The sequence below is a fragment of the Alligator mississippiensis genome, chromosome 11 (assembly GCF_030867095.1).
Source record: "Alligator mississippiensis isolate rAllMis1 chromosome 11, rAllMis1, whole genome shotgun sequence".
In the NCBI taxonomy this organism is placed as follows: Eukaryota; Metazoa; Chordata; order Crocodylia; family Alligatoridae; genus Alligator; species Alligator mississippiensis.
In genome coordinates, this window is record NC_081834.1 from 69,366,814 (window position 1) to 69,379,705 (window position 12,892).

At 48.6% G+C, this 12,892-nt stretch overlaps 1 long non-coding RNA gene across 4 annotated transcripts in view; it reads right to left on the bottom strand.

Annotated features, from left to right (window-relative positions):
- Positions 1-2,963: 2,963 nt before the first annotated feature.
- The window catches only part of LOC132244223 (uncharacterized), an 88,820-nt gene continuing 78,891 nt past the window's right edge, over positions 2,964-12,892 (bottom strand). For all 4 annotated transcript variants that reach the window (XR_009455802.1, XR_009455801.1, XR_009455800.1 and 1 more), the window contains one exon: positions 2,964-3,410. This is a non-coding gene — a long non-coding RNA (uncharacterized LOC132244223). The remainder of the gene's footprint in view (positions 3,411-12,892) is intronic.

Here is a 12,892-nt window from a genome sequence, read left to right on the forward strand (position 1 = left end):
CAATTAAGTTCTCCTCCATCACCATGCCCTTTGATCCCCTTGGCATGTACCGCGGCGATCCCGATCCCATCCTTGTCGCCATGTCTCAGCCGGGCTGAACCAACTCGAGGTGTTTCAGAAATTACTCGTTTGTCAGGGTGGGCTGGTGAATAGAGAGGCTGACAAGGCTTAATGGTTGCAAAAAACTTTACTTACGTCACGGGTGGCTGCGACAGAAATGGTTCGGTTGTCTGGACAACAATGTGAGTTGCTCCAGCTGGCGAGGCCAATGCCAGTAAACTCATCCATAATTCAAGCCAGCGGGAAAAGGGTACGTCTGGGACTGCGTTCGGCGATGGGAAGAAGGATCGATAGGTGATCAGTCTATTGATCAGCTAGCCGCAAGTTGGATCTCTAAGAGGCACTCTGCAGCGTGCTCAAAGCTCTTCGACTTGGGCGGAAGTCGCGCTAGTTTTTAAATGGCCAGCAAACCAATTACCGGCCGCCACATGTGAATAATTTAGCACTAGCCAATTGCGGGGCACAAATTTGCATCCGAATGGCGGGAACTCTTTGCACCGTGCATTTCTGTGCTGCAAAGAGAATGCATCCTGCAAAGACAGCTGCAAAGTGGCGGGAACTCTCTCCTGCATGCGGGTTCTTTATGCAGCAAAAACCCTCGCTGTGCAAGAGGCTCTCGTGTGTCAAGAAAATTCCATAGTGCCGAGGCACCAAAATCATTGGGTTATGACAGTGGTGTTTCCCCTTTAGCTCAGGTGTGGACTTTCAGGACCTTATCCAAGTCACGGCGGACATATATGGCGTAGCCAAGAGCTGACCTCGGAGCTCCTAAATCACAATCCAGCGCTGTAAGCCCATGCTTCTCGGAGCTGGGCTACATGCAGGATGTGGTGTAATATTTGCTGCGTGACCTTGGCCGAGTTACGCCTTCACCCTTCTGACAGCACATCTCCTGTCCTGCCACTTTCAGTGAGAGAGGCTTCGACTTTGTCATTTCTACCTTTTCCCCGCTACATCTGGTTACCCAGCTGATTTTACCTACCACCCACAGCACTTGCTTTTCGCTTGTCACTCCTGCCGCCGGTGTCATTGAACTGTTGCCATATCATCTGTCCACACGAATCTGTTTGGAGGAGACGGTAGGAAGAACAGCAGGGAAAATGGAGCAGGGCTGCAATGAAAGAGAAAAAAAAGGTGTCCTTTATAAATGAGCAAGGCTCTTTGGGTGAATCTGATATCTTTTATCAGACCATAGTTAATCATCCTGATCAATTGTCCCTTTCTCTCTCAGCCACAACTGCTTGCCACAAAGGCAGAGGATGCCAGGGCACTCATGACCCCCACTTAGAAAGTGTCCACAGGCAAACGGCACCAGGAAGCCCACAAGCAGACCGTGGCATCAGGGATAAACCGAGTCACGTATTTGGCTTCATACAGAAGAACACCACCGAAGGCTTAAAAGGGAAATGCTAACCCAGATACATAAATATAAAGTAGCCAGAAGTCAGACCATGCCAAAAGGCTCGGTAGAAACTCGGGGCCAGATTTGCAGACAAGCTGGTCTCAGCTGGGTTGGGAATGAAAGGTGCCAAGCTGCCCTCAAGCAGTACCCTCTCCCTTCCCAATGTAGCTGTCTGGATATTAAGCCAGCTAAGCAACATTCCAACATCCCAAAGGTGACTTTCACTACCATTGGTAGCCAGGGTCCTTCAAGAGACCAATCCAACGGATCTGGGTGACAGGTGCAGTGGCACCCGAGGCAACCCCCTTTCTCTCGGCCAGACACATTCTTCTTCAAAAGCTAGGAAGCTGTTTGCATGCAAACTTACCCAAAGTCTTCGTATGAACAGAGGAATCCCCGGCTCAGAAACAATTCTTCCTCGCTCAGGTTCTGCCAGGCTTTAAAAGCTGTTTTGCGTGGCCCGACTGGGTTTTGAGTCTGCTATGGTGGTGTGGGCTCCAGCCTCAGCTGGGCCCTCTAGTAAAATATGACGCTGAAAGTATATTATGAAAGGACAAAGTGGTGCATAGACAGGAGCTACTCCGACATGTTTAAGACTAAGGAAAATGAGGGAACCTTTAGCAGAGACTGGCAAAGAGTATACACTGTCCGCCTCTGGGACCGTAACCACACATCTGCTTTCCCACACACCCAACTATGAGACACGCATACTGGAATGAGACAGGGAAGTGTGCAGGGGCCGGGCTCCCCCAGACATGGTTGTTCAGACTTGCAGGCTGCCGCTGCAGCCCTCCTTAAGTGGTGCATAAAGGTGGGGTGCCCACACGTGAAAGAGTAAATGCAATCCGGTTCTCCTGTAGGAAGTTACGAGGCTCTGTTATAATAATGGATGCAAGGGAAGGGAAGAACAGCATGGGAAGATTGTTCCAGCCTCCTGCCGAGGGTTCAGGATTGAGAGTACGGTCGGGGGTAGAAAGGTAAGAAAGATTTATTGACTTCACAAAAACACAACTACGTGTAGTAACAAGACAAACAATGACAGACAAGAATAACTTGCATCCGCAGCTTATCAGCAGTCCCCTCCAATGCCTGACATACGACAAGTTTCTCTTTCCACAAAGCTCAGAATAGTCGGGTGTTCCCGATCGGCGCTGTCTGAGAGGTGCTGGGTAGGACCCTGGCATTTGGTCCTTGGGCTCTTTGAGATGATTTCCGGATTGTTTCAGCCAATTTATAACTTCTGAACCGTGCTGATAACTTACAGCCACTCAGATTCTTTTTGCTTCAACTGTCCTTAGACTGAGCAATAGCAGTACAAGCCTTGCATTTCTTTGATAAGGTTAATTTTAACTATGCCATAGGGCCTTAGTACTTCCAGGTTTTGCCAAATTGACTAGGCCTTACTTGATACAAGACCTTACTACATATTAAACTTAATTAGACTTTTAGCAACAACATGTAGCTTAATATCTAAACAAATGACAGACAGCAACACTTGGTCTAATCTTCACAGAGCCTTCAGCAGGCACCTTTATTGCACAGACATAATTTTCAGCTATCACAGAAGACTGTATTTGGAGTACAGGACAAAGCCCCTTTCCTTGAATTTGATCAACAGAGGAGACGAGTCAGGGATGAGAGACAGTGGAAATGTCAAAAGAATTTTTTACTCCTCAAAACCAGGACACCTATGTAACACTTTAACCATGGAGGCAATGGGGAACATAGCTCTTCAGATGACACGTGACTGGTACAGGAGACCTTGCCAATGAGGGCCACGTTCAGAAACACCAGCCAGGCTTCGGGTCTGCTAGTGCCAGCGTGCCTCCTTCTCTTCCCACATCCATGTGTTGCGTGCAGCACGCCTGGCAGCTCGCACCGCTTCATGAAAGGTAAATATGTTTGCTTTATGGCATGACTCCAACCAGAGGCCTCTGTGGGGAAGGAACTGGAATACAGGCAAACAGATAATGGAGAGAACTTTACTCCACACTCGCAAGACACTGTCAAACCAAATAGAGCCATTTTGGGCACAGAATATAAACTCAAGATGCGCTAGAGAGAAAGCATACCAGATTCTCTCTCTACCATCTCAGATGTACTGTTTTTGAAGTGTCCGTGCTGTTCATACTGTCATAACCCAACGATTTTTAGTGTCTCGGCACATTGGAATTTTCCCGCCACATGGAGCTTTCTTTGCACAGTGGATTTCTCAGCTGCAAAGAGAAAACCCCAGTGCAAAGAGCTCCCACCACGTGTATGCAAATTAATGTCCCACTATTGGTCAATTCTAAATTATCCCTACATGGCGGCTAGCAATTGGCTCACTAGCTGTATAAAAGTTTAGAGCAGTTTCCGCCCAAGTTGGAGGACTCCACAACCATCTCATGGGGAACTCTTAGCATGCTGTGGAGCCTAGCAAACTCCGCGTGTGTCTTGGAGGAGGACATAGAGGCCTGATCAGCTTTTAGCCACTCCCCGTCATAGTGGAAAATTTGACATATCCCCCGTGTTGAGCATGCAGAGTCGTACATCGACGACTCATCTCGGTTCGGTGTGAGAAGAGATCTCACTTGTGTTTGTTTGTGTGCAACTGTAACTCAAGCAAGTTTCCTTCCTGCACTGTGACCATCGGCAGTGTAAGTAAAGCTTTCTTTGTACAACCAATATGCTTCCGTGCCTAACTCTACTCCATCGTGGAAAAACCCCACCTGACGGTCCGGGCTACTGGCCATAGCCTTAGACCGCCCTCGGTCCCAACACATACGGGATAGGGATAGATGTGATTGCCTCACCTGGCATCCTTTGGGATCAATATCATGCAAGTTCAAGGAAACATACAAGAGACAGTCTACGGCGTACCCACACATAAGAAGATGCGTCGGTTCGAGAACCTTTCCGGTAGTACTTGGGAACAACAGGGAAAGGTGTCCACATGCTTTAGGGCATGACACCATCGTTAGTCAGGGTCAGGAGGAAATGGTTCCCCAATGAGGGTGTGGTGGAAATCAGGCAGCACACTGGCTAAGGTACTAGAGCGGGCGATACCCTGGGGAACCCACATCCCTTAAAAAGGTAAACCAGCTGGGAGTGCAGTCCTTCCAACAGAGTGGCGCATGCTGGCTCAAGGCCAGTCTTTTTAAAGCAACTCAGGTGACAAACATCCTGTGATTTTAAGGGGAGCTGTGGGCCTAACTACCGTTTAGAAATCTGGAATTGAGTGGCTCGGTTGCATGAGGTGTGATGAAAAATACCTTGAGAGAGAGAGAGAGAGCTTCTGCCCTGAAGAGCACACAAGCTAACTTAGACAAAGCAGAAGCAGCAAAATGTGTGGGAAGAGAAACCGCTGGCCCCAAGTTATCAAGCAGACAGAGACAAAAGCCAGGAATGTTCACAGGGGTTGAGGTGCTGAGTGGCATTTCCCAAGCATCCATGTGTCTCTAGCTCCTCCTTAAAACTCCCTAGGCACACTGGAAAACCTGTCCCCAGCTTCCTAACTTCTGTTCCAGGACTCCAGACTCCCTCCCTGGCTTTTCCCATTTGTTCCAAGGCAGACAGGCTCAAGGGTAAAGCAGTACAGGCAACCCCCACATATCACTCTCAATCAGTCCCTGGAAAAACCAGCGTGAAGCTAAACGAGCGCTCTGCAAAACTGAAAGTATCTGACAACCCCAAATGACACCCATGATAGTTTTTCCTGCCCCGTCATGGTGACGGCAAGCATTATCACAAAACACACCGAGCGCAATGTGAAATGGCGTATCCATTCCAAAGGAGCTTCCCAGGGAAATAGCGCTAAGAGAAACAGCATTAAGCGGGGGTTGCTCATAGGGACAGTGCCGCAATCTTTCTCTCGCTAAGCAGTCGCAAAAAAGGCACAAGCCCATTTTTTTCAATGTTGCATGCAATCTCTCTCTTTTGAGCAATGCACATTCAAGATGGTAAAGCCAACGGTTTTAAGCGGAGCCCATTCAATGAGGTAGCTACACGAGGGTGGGCACAGGGGCAGGTGAGCGGTGTGGCGCTTTCTAGCTGTTATTTTGCTCCATTAAGATATATTCCCTTACCCTTGTGAACGTCATTTATTTTTCCAAATGTTATGGGAGCAGCTTCAGATCAACTGCAGATATTAGTTTACAGGCTCAGCTCTTTACCTTGACTGAAAAGAAAAGAAAGGAAAGGGGCAATGTCACTAAGCAATGCATTGGTAGCATTGCTTGAGATAAGAAATCGCGTCTCAAATTTCCTTTTTTCGGCACCTGTGCATTTGTTCCTTTCAGCGGTGACTGTTCATCCGTCAGGTATCAGATCTCAACAGGCACATAACATCATGAAGAAGCGAGATTATTTTGCTAGGCAAATCCAAGCATAGGTAGTGTGTGAAAGCTATGGTTTGGTGATCTCTAACAATGGGATCAAATCCTTGAGCCTGTCCAGGGAAACAAGATCCTTAATCTAATCTCAACTAGGCACAGGACTTTGAATAAGGGTGCCTTGAAAGTGGATTTTCCTTGCCTGTTTTTAAGCAGGTCCTCAGAAACATGTTGCCATGATAGAATTAGAATTCAATTTCTGAAAAAAAACATGATTCTTCTCTTATTCACATTTGTTCTAACTGGGCCACGATGCTCAAGATTATTTCTGGCTGCCCCAGTAAAAATGGCAGGTTTTCAGACCTATTTCAGCTTCCCAAGGAACAGGTCCAAAGCCTACATGGACAGGCTTGCAAGGGCATTGAGATGATATTGGACATTCGACAGGTGTTAGCCATGGTCTTTTGGGCACGGTATTGTTGTTTTCAGCACATGATTTCCAGGGTGATCTTTTCTTTCCCATTTTGACAAGGCCTCATCTAGAGGCTAGGTTAGATGCAGCACCCGGGAAATTGGAAACAGAAAAAAGCAACAGTGGAACCAGACAAACTTACTCAAGAAGATCTATCAGTTAATTGTACAGATCACTCTCGACTGCTTGCGTCAAGATGCATCGCTGAGGCCACGTCCACACAAGCACGAATGTTTATTTCCCCGGGAACAAAAAGCAGCGGCACACCTTGGGCCACCACTACTGGCATGGTTGCTGGCCCCAGCAACCTTACCTGGGGTTCTGGGGGATTCGGGGAGCTGCAGCCACAGCGATACTGCTGCTTGGAGTCTGGCTTGGAGATGAAGGATGGCTCTGACAGCCGAGCTCTGATTTTGATGGCTCAGGCTGCCCCACATTTTTTTGCATGAGGGTTTTTTGGTTTTTTTGTTTTTTTTTAGAGGGGTGCAGGGGTTATCACCTCGCCACACACACTACCTCGCAGCACGGCAAACGCCTGAATGCATGGCATGCAGCGCTACAGACAGGTCTGTGGTACCACATCCTGCGTGGCTGCGCTCATCTGGCCGTGGCCAAAGAACCCACATGAGTTTGGGACCCCAGGCTGCTATTGCAAAGCATGACCCCACAGTAAAGAGATGTCCCCACCCTCATCACTTTAAACATAATAACAGACAAAAATAACTAAAATCCTTTCTGGGCTTGAGGACTGAAGACAACATAAGATTCAGCAATTTGCCCAAGATGGGAGAGAGAGTGGAAGACCTGGGAAACAAGCCCAGGCCTCCTGAATGCCAGACTTTCCCACTAACCATTGCATTTGTCTTTTTCTGCCAAACCATTCCCAAATCAAACAGTTATCCAAGGGTACCTCCCAGTCCATAGCCGACTGGTGCTGCCTTGGTCAGGACGAGCAGGGCATGTGCCCATCCCCTGCGACCAGTCACGCTGACTGGGTGGGGGGTCCACCCGTGGCTGATCTACATGCCCAGGGGAGGAGACCCCCCCTGCGGCCCATCCTGTGACACTGCGGCCACTTCTGGGAGCGGAGGCGGCCGCTTCTGATAATGGCTACAGGAATCGGCCGGTGCTTGCAGCAATTGCGGCCAGTCAGGGTGCACCGGTGCTCTCAGAGGGTGTATGTGCACCCCCGTGCACCCGCTACAAGTCACCACTGTCGTAGTCCCTGCCCAGGTAGTCTCTGTTAGGCATTGCTCCCTGCACCTTCCTGTGAAAAAACAGAGGTAAGGCAGAGATACAGAGCTCTTCTCTTGATAGCCCAGTCACCAAGGACTGCACTGGTCTAAGAATGCCCCATAGGCCTTACATGATGCGCCTTCCCGGCGTGCTTGCTAAGAGACTAAACCTCACCCATTAGAGAAGTCTGGGAGAGATGTTTCTTGCAATTTCCCTCTTGGGGCAGGAATTAGCCGGAGCCTTTGACGACACCCTTTCTCTTCCCAGCATCGCGCTGTTGCTGCCTTTAGACAGGACAAATTGGCATGAACATCCCATTTTCCCCACCACAGTCAATTACCTGCTTGGGCAATGGTGCCAGGGACCAGGTGCACTTGGCACATGGCGCCTGGTGCCCCACCAGAGAAGCCCGTTCCATCCAGATGGTCCGTTTCTTGGAAGAGATGTCATGCAGTGCAGGCCTAGGCAGAGCAGCCCCTCCCTCTGTGCAGCCATCCTCTGGGGGGGGGGGGTGCGGGGGGAGGTGGCATTAGGAGCATTTCCTTGTGCCGGTGCTCACTTTTGCAGGGTTCCAGCTTTTAAGATGATTCTATTTCCTCCCCTGTCCTAAGTGATAGACAGGAGGGCATCCTGCCTCCATGACCTCTCTTCCACAGGCCCAGAGGATGGAAAGTCCTACAAAGGGTGGCCTAAATAATGCCTGCTCTCCTGGCTCAGTCCGCCCACGCTCCCAGTCTACTGTGCATCAGCACCAGCTCAGAAAAGTGTAGGGGATGTCCAGACAAGCTGATCCTCAGTTTTAAACTATTCGCACTTCTGATGGCATCGGGTATTCTCAAATTCCAAACAAGACAGCTCATCAGCAGTTGTGGAGTGGAGAAACCGCTCTGGAATTAAAAGAGTGAGAACATTTTAACAGGTCCGTGCACAGAGGACAGCTTAGAAGTGGCCTGGCTGAAGATACATTGCAGCATGAAATAGTCTCTTGCCTCGGATCAAAATCATCTCTCACTTCTAGAAGATTCCTATAGGGAATGAATCCAGCACAATGAAATTAAAAGCCCATGGCTCATCATAGAAAAAGAAAAGTGATCTACAGGGGGTTTTAGAGAGATCCTCTCAAGGTACATACCAGGGACTCCACTTTCTAGTGCATTGACTGAAACATTAAAAAGCCATCCACCAGCAACATTCAAGCCAACCAAAAGACTGAGCTGGTTTAGCTTACTGAGGAAGCAAGTAAGTTGGGACATGGTAAAGTATGGCCACAGAAACAGAGGGCAGAGAAGGTCGATAGGGTATTTGGCAGTACCGGTTTGCACTACACCAAACTTGAGGTCATGCCATTCCACATGGGTCGATATCGGTGATGTTAGCAGTACAGCAGGCTACAAAAATCATCAGATAGTTACCAAGAGTATCCACAGCTACAATACTAAGGGTCAAAATAAACCAGTACATAAACCCCTAATAACCAATCTTCTTGAAAGGGTTATAAGCTCTCACACTTGCTATCTTTAATTTCTGGAGGCTAGAAGACACATCTCCTTAGGGTTTCTAATCCCATCATTTTCTACTAGGATGCTTCTTGCATGACCTTCTGAGGACTCTGACAATCAGAGGCAGGTTAATGAATGAGATGGACCACAGCGTTTTTTAGTCCAGCAGTTCTCGCTTTACAAAGGCCACATCTTCCAGAAGGGAAGAAAGAGAGGAGAGCTCTTAGTTAGCAGCCAAAGCTACTTGTTCACCATACTGGTAACAAGTCAAGAGGCTGCGACTTGGATGACTACACAGTCCGGTGGGTGGTGAATTGGCTAGAGGGTTGCAACCAGAGAGTCGTAGTGGATGGGTCAGTATCAACCTGGAAGGGTGTGGGCAGTGGGGTCCCACAGGCCTTGGTCCTAGGACCGATACTCTTCAATGTCTTCATCAACGACTTGGACGAGGGAGTGAAGTGTACTCTGTCCAAGTTTGTGGATGACACAAAACTGTGGGGAGAAGTGGACATGTTGGAGGGCAGGGAACAACTACAAGCAGACCTGGACAGGTTGGACAAATGGGCAGAAAACAACAGAATGCAATTCAATTAGGAGAAATGGAAAGTACTGCACCTAGGGAAGAAAAATGTCCAGCACACCTACTGTCTAAGAAATGACCTGCTTGGTGGAACGGAAACAGAAAGGGATCTTGGAGACCTAGTGGACTCCAAGATGAACATGAGTCGTCTGTGTGAAGTCATCAGAAAAGCTAATGGCATGTTATCGTGCATCAGCAGATGCATGACAAACAGAACCAAGGAGGTGATACTTCACCTCTATCGGGAGCTGGTCAGACCGCAGTTGGAGTACTGCATGCAATTTTGGGCGCCACACTTCAAGAGGGATGTGGATAACTTGGAGAGGGTCCAGAGAAGGGCCACTTGTATAGTTAAGGGCTTGCAGGCCAAGCCCTATGAGAAGAGACTGGGGCACCTGCACCTCTTCAGCCTCCACAAGAGAAGGTTGAGAGGCAACTTTGTGGCTGCCTATAAGTTCATCATGGGGGCACAGAAGGGAATTGGTGAGGTTTTATTCACCAAGGCGCCCCCAGGGGTTACAAGAAATAATGGCCACAAGCTAGCAGAGAGCAGATTTAGACTGGACATTAGGAAGAACTTCTTCTCCGTTAGAGTGGGCAAAATCTGGAATGGGCTCCCAAGGGAGGTGGTGCTCTCCCCTACCCTGGGGGACTTCAAGAGGAGGTTAGATATGCATCTAGCTGGGGTCATCTAGACCCAGCACTCTTTCCTGCCTATGCAGGGGGTTGGATTTGATGATCTATTGAGGTCCCTTCTGACCTTAACATCTATGAATCTATGACTTATTGTCCTTGCCATGATATAAAATTTAGCAAACCACCTTCATTTTTATAAGCAGGTTTTACATGATTGTATGAAAGCAATTTATCTATATCTATCTAAAGTGAAGTCATGAAATAATGATGGACCTAAAATTTCTGGAGTAGATTCCTCAAAACCTTTGGAGCAATTTCCTCAGGGCAGCTTGGATCTCCTTGTTCCTCATGCTGTAGACGACTGGATTTATCAATGGAGGCACCACAATACAGAACAGCTTGCAGGAGATCCAGAGGGTACAGGGAGTCAGAGATGGGCTTCAAGTAGGCAATGACGGCAGTGAAAAGAAACAGGGAGACCACAATAAGGTGAGGAACGCAGGTAGAAAAGGCTTTCTGATGGCCCCGCTGAGACGGGATTGTCAAGACTGCAGTGAAGATGTGAACATACAACACAAAAGATGAAAACAAAACAGCCTAAACCTAAACACAAACTGAAGACAAGAGCGGCCGGCTCTGTGTGGTGAGACAGGATTCTCAAGACTGCAGTGAAGATGCCAGATGCCCAATGCCAGAGCTCACCAAAGCCACTCCCTTTGCTTCTTCTAGAATTGACATGAAACCGTTCAAAATTAAGTCCAATTTTTGTGCAACAGAAGACTGACATTTTTCCCCACATACCTTGCTTTGGCCTCCACTGGGGCGACAGGGTGGTAGCACCTGCCTGTCTTACAGGAGCGGTGGAGAGAAAAGTATGTTTGAGATTGAGAGAAGATGGTGACAACACACAGTGCCTGAGATTGCAAGAATAAGGAGTCATGTAGGGCATGTCCTCCAATTAAAGCGCCCTGTTCCCAGTTTCACTAGGGACCCGCCTAAACTTAACAATTCTTCACGTTTTTTTTTTTCTGCAGCAAAATGCGCCCCCCTTCTGGATCCCTCATTTCCCAGCATCCTTATGTTTCCATTGACATGAGGGAGATTTGGAGGGGCCTGCTTTGCTGCAATGACGTACGATTCCCATCTGAAGTGCATCCCCAGGAAGCCTACAGAGTCAGCTAAAAGGCTGAAAGTGTTTAACCTTTGGAAACCATCTCTACAATATCACATATCAAATGCTGCAAGAAACCCAGCCAGCCGAAGAGGAGCTACCTTGAGGCAGGGCTGCGGACTGGTCTGGACAAAATTGCTGCTCTTCCTTTCGCTCCAGTTATGTGCACACTAGTCCCGCTCAGAAGGCTTCAACTCAAAGGTTACCATTCATGAAAAAAAAAAAAAAAGTCAAAAGGACAGATATCTCTAGGCAGGCATTTTTTTTTTCCCCCCCAACATGCACCGGTAACACATTTCCAACCCCAGCGATAGCAGCAGAGATAACGTTTGTGATGACATGCATTCAACCTGCTGCTCATTATAGAAGGGGAGCCAAATGTTGGGCATGATATTGTGCCTATGAAGAACTGCTGTGCTACCAGCTACTGCAGGAATTTTAAAGGAAAAGTGTTTTCCCCCCAGAAGCAAAGGACACTTCGAATAGATGCAAGAGCCATGTCCAGATGAGGGTGGCTATGCGGCATGGGCCACATCTGCAGTGCCACACACTGCACATTCAGCTCTTCTCCATGCTGCAAGGGAGCAATGCAAGGTGGGTTTTTTGTTTGTTTGGGTTTTTTTTGGGGGGGGGGCAGGGGTTGTGTGTTGCAAGCCCTGGATATCCAGGGATCACAAAAAGCTGCCCAAAACAAAAGTGGAACAGTGCACATGGGGGTAGTGTGCACCGCTGAGAGCCAGAGGCTGGCTGGCTGGAGCCACACTGCAGCTGCCGGCTAGTCTCTTAGCAGCAGGATCACCGCCGCTGCAACCCAGGAGGCACCTGGGACCCCAGGTTAGGCTACTGGGGCCAGCCCAGTGCTGGCCGCAGTCTCCCTGACCCCACCGGGGGTAACCTGCCGCACACCTCTGGTGGAGACTTCAAAAGCATGACAGTCATAATGCAAGAAAAGAAACCATAAAGCAAACATTAACAGAGACAGACCTGCACAACTACCAGTCTCTTTGCAGGTTCAGGAACATCAACTAATGCTATATTGAAGAGAAATGTTGGGGCTGACTTGTTTTCCCCTCCGTTCCCTTTTGACTCGCAAGAAGCAAAATGGCTACACTACCGCCACAAACACCGCTGCGCTCACTGTCACTCCAGGATCCAACGAAATACAGAAAGTTGACCTCGGTTTGCTTGAAACCTAACGTCTCTGCTTCACCTACGTCTTTGGAATGGAAGGGCACCAATACACGTGGTGGACCTCTGCTTGGGCACAGGCTAAAGAGTACACATTGGAGCACTCTCAATTCATCAAGTCTGCTAGAGTGTGCTAATTAGCGTGCTCCGGCAGCATCCGCATCATGTGTATTCAGCCTCCCTGCATTTCAAAAGGGTGGCGGGGGCACTTTACAGCTTGCTAAATGAGCTTTAGTTGAGCTGCCTACCCCTGCTGCTGCTTTGAAGGGCAGGATGCCAAATACAAGGGAGGCTGCGGGTGCTTTACCGCACGACTTTGTCTGGGCCTCTTATGT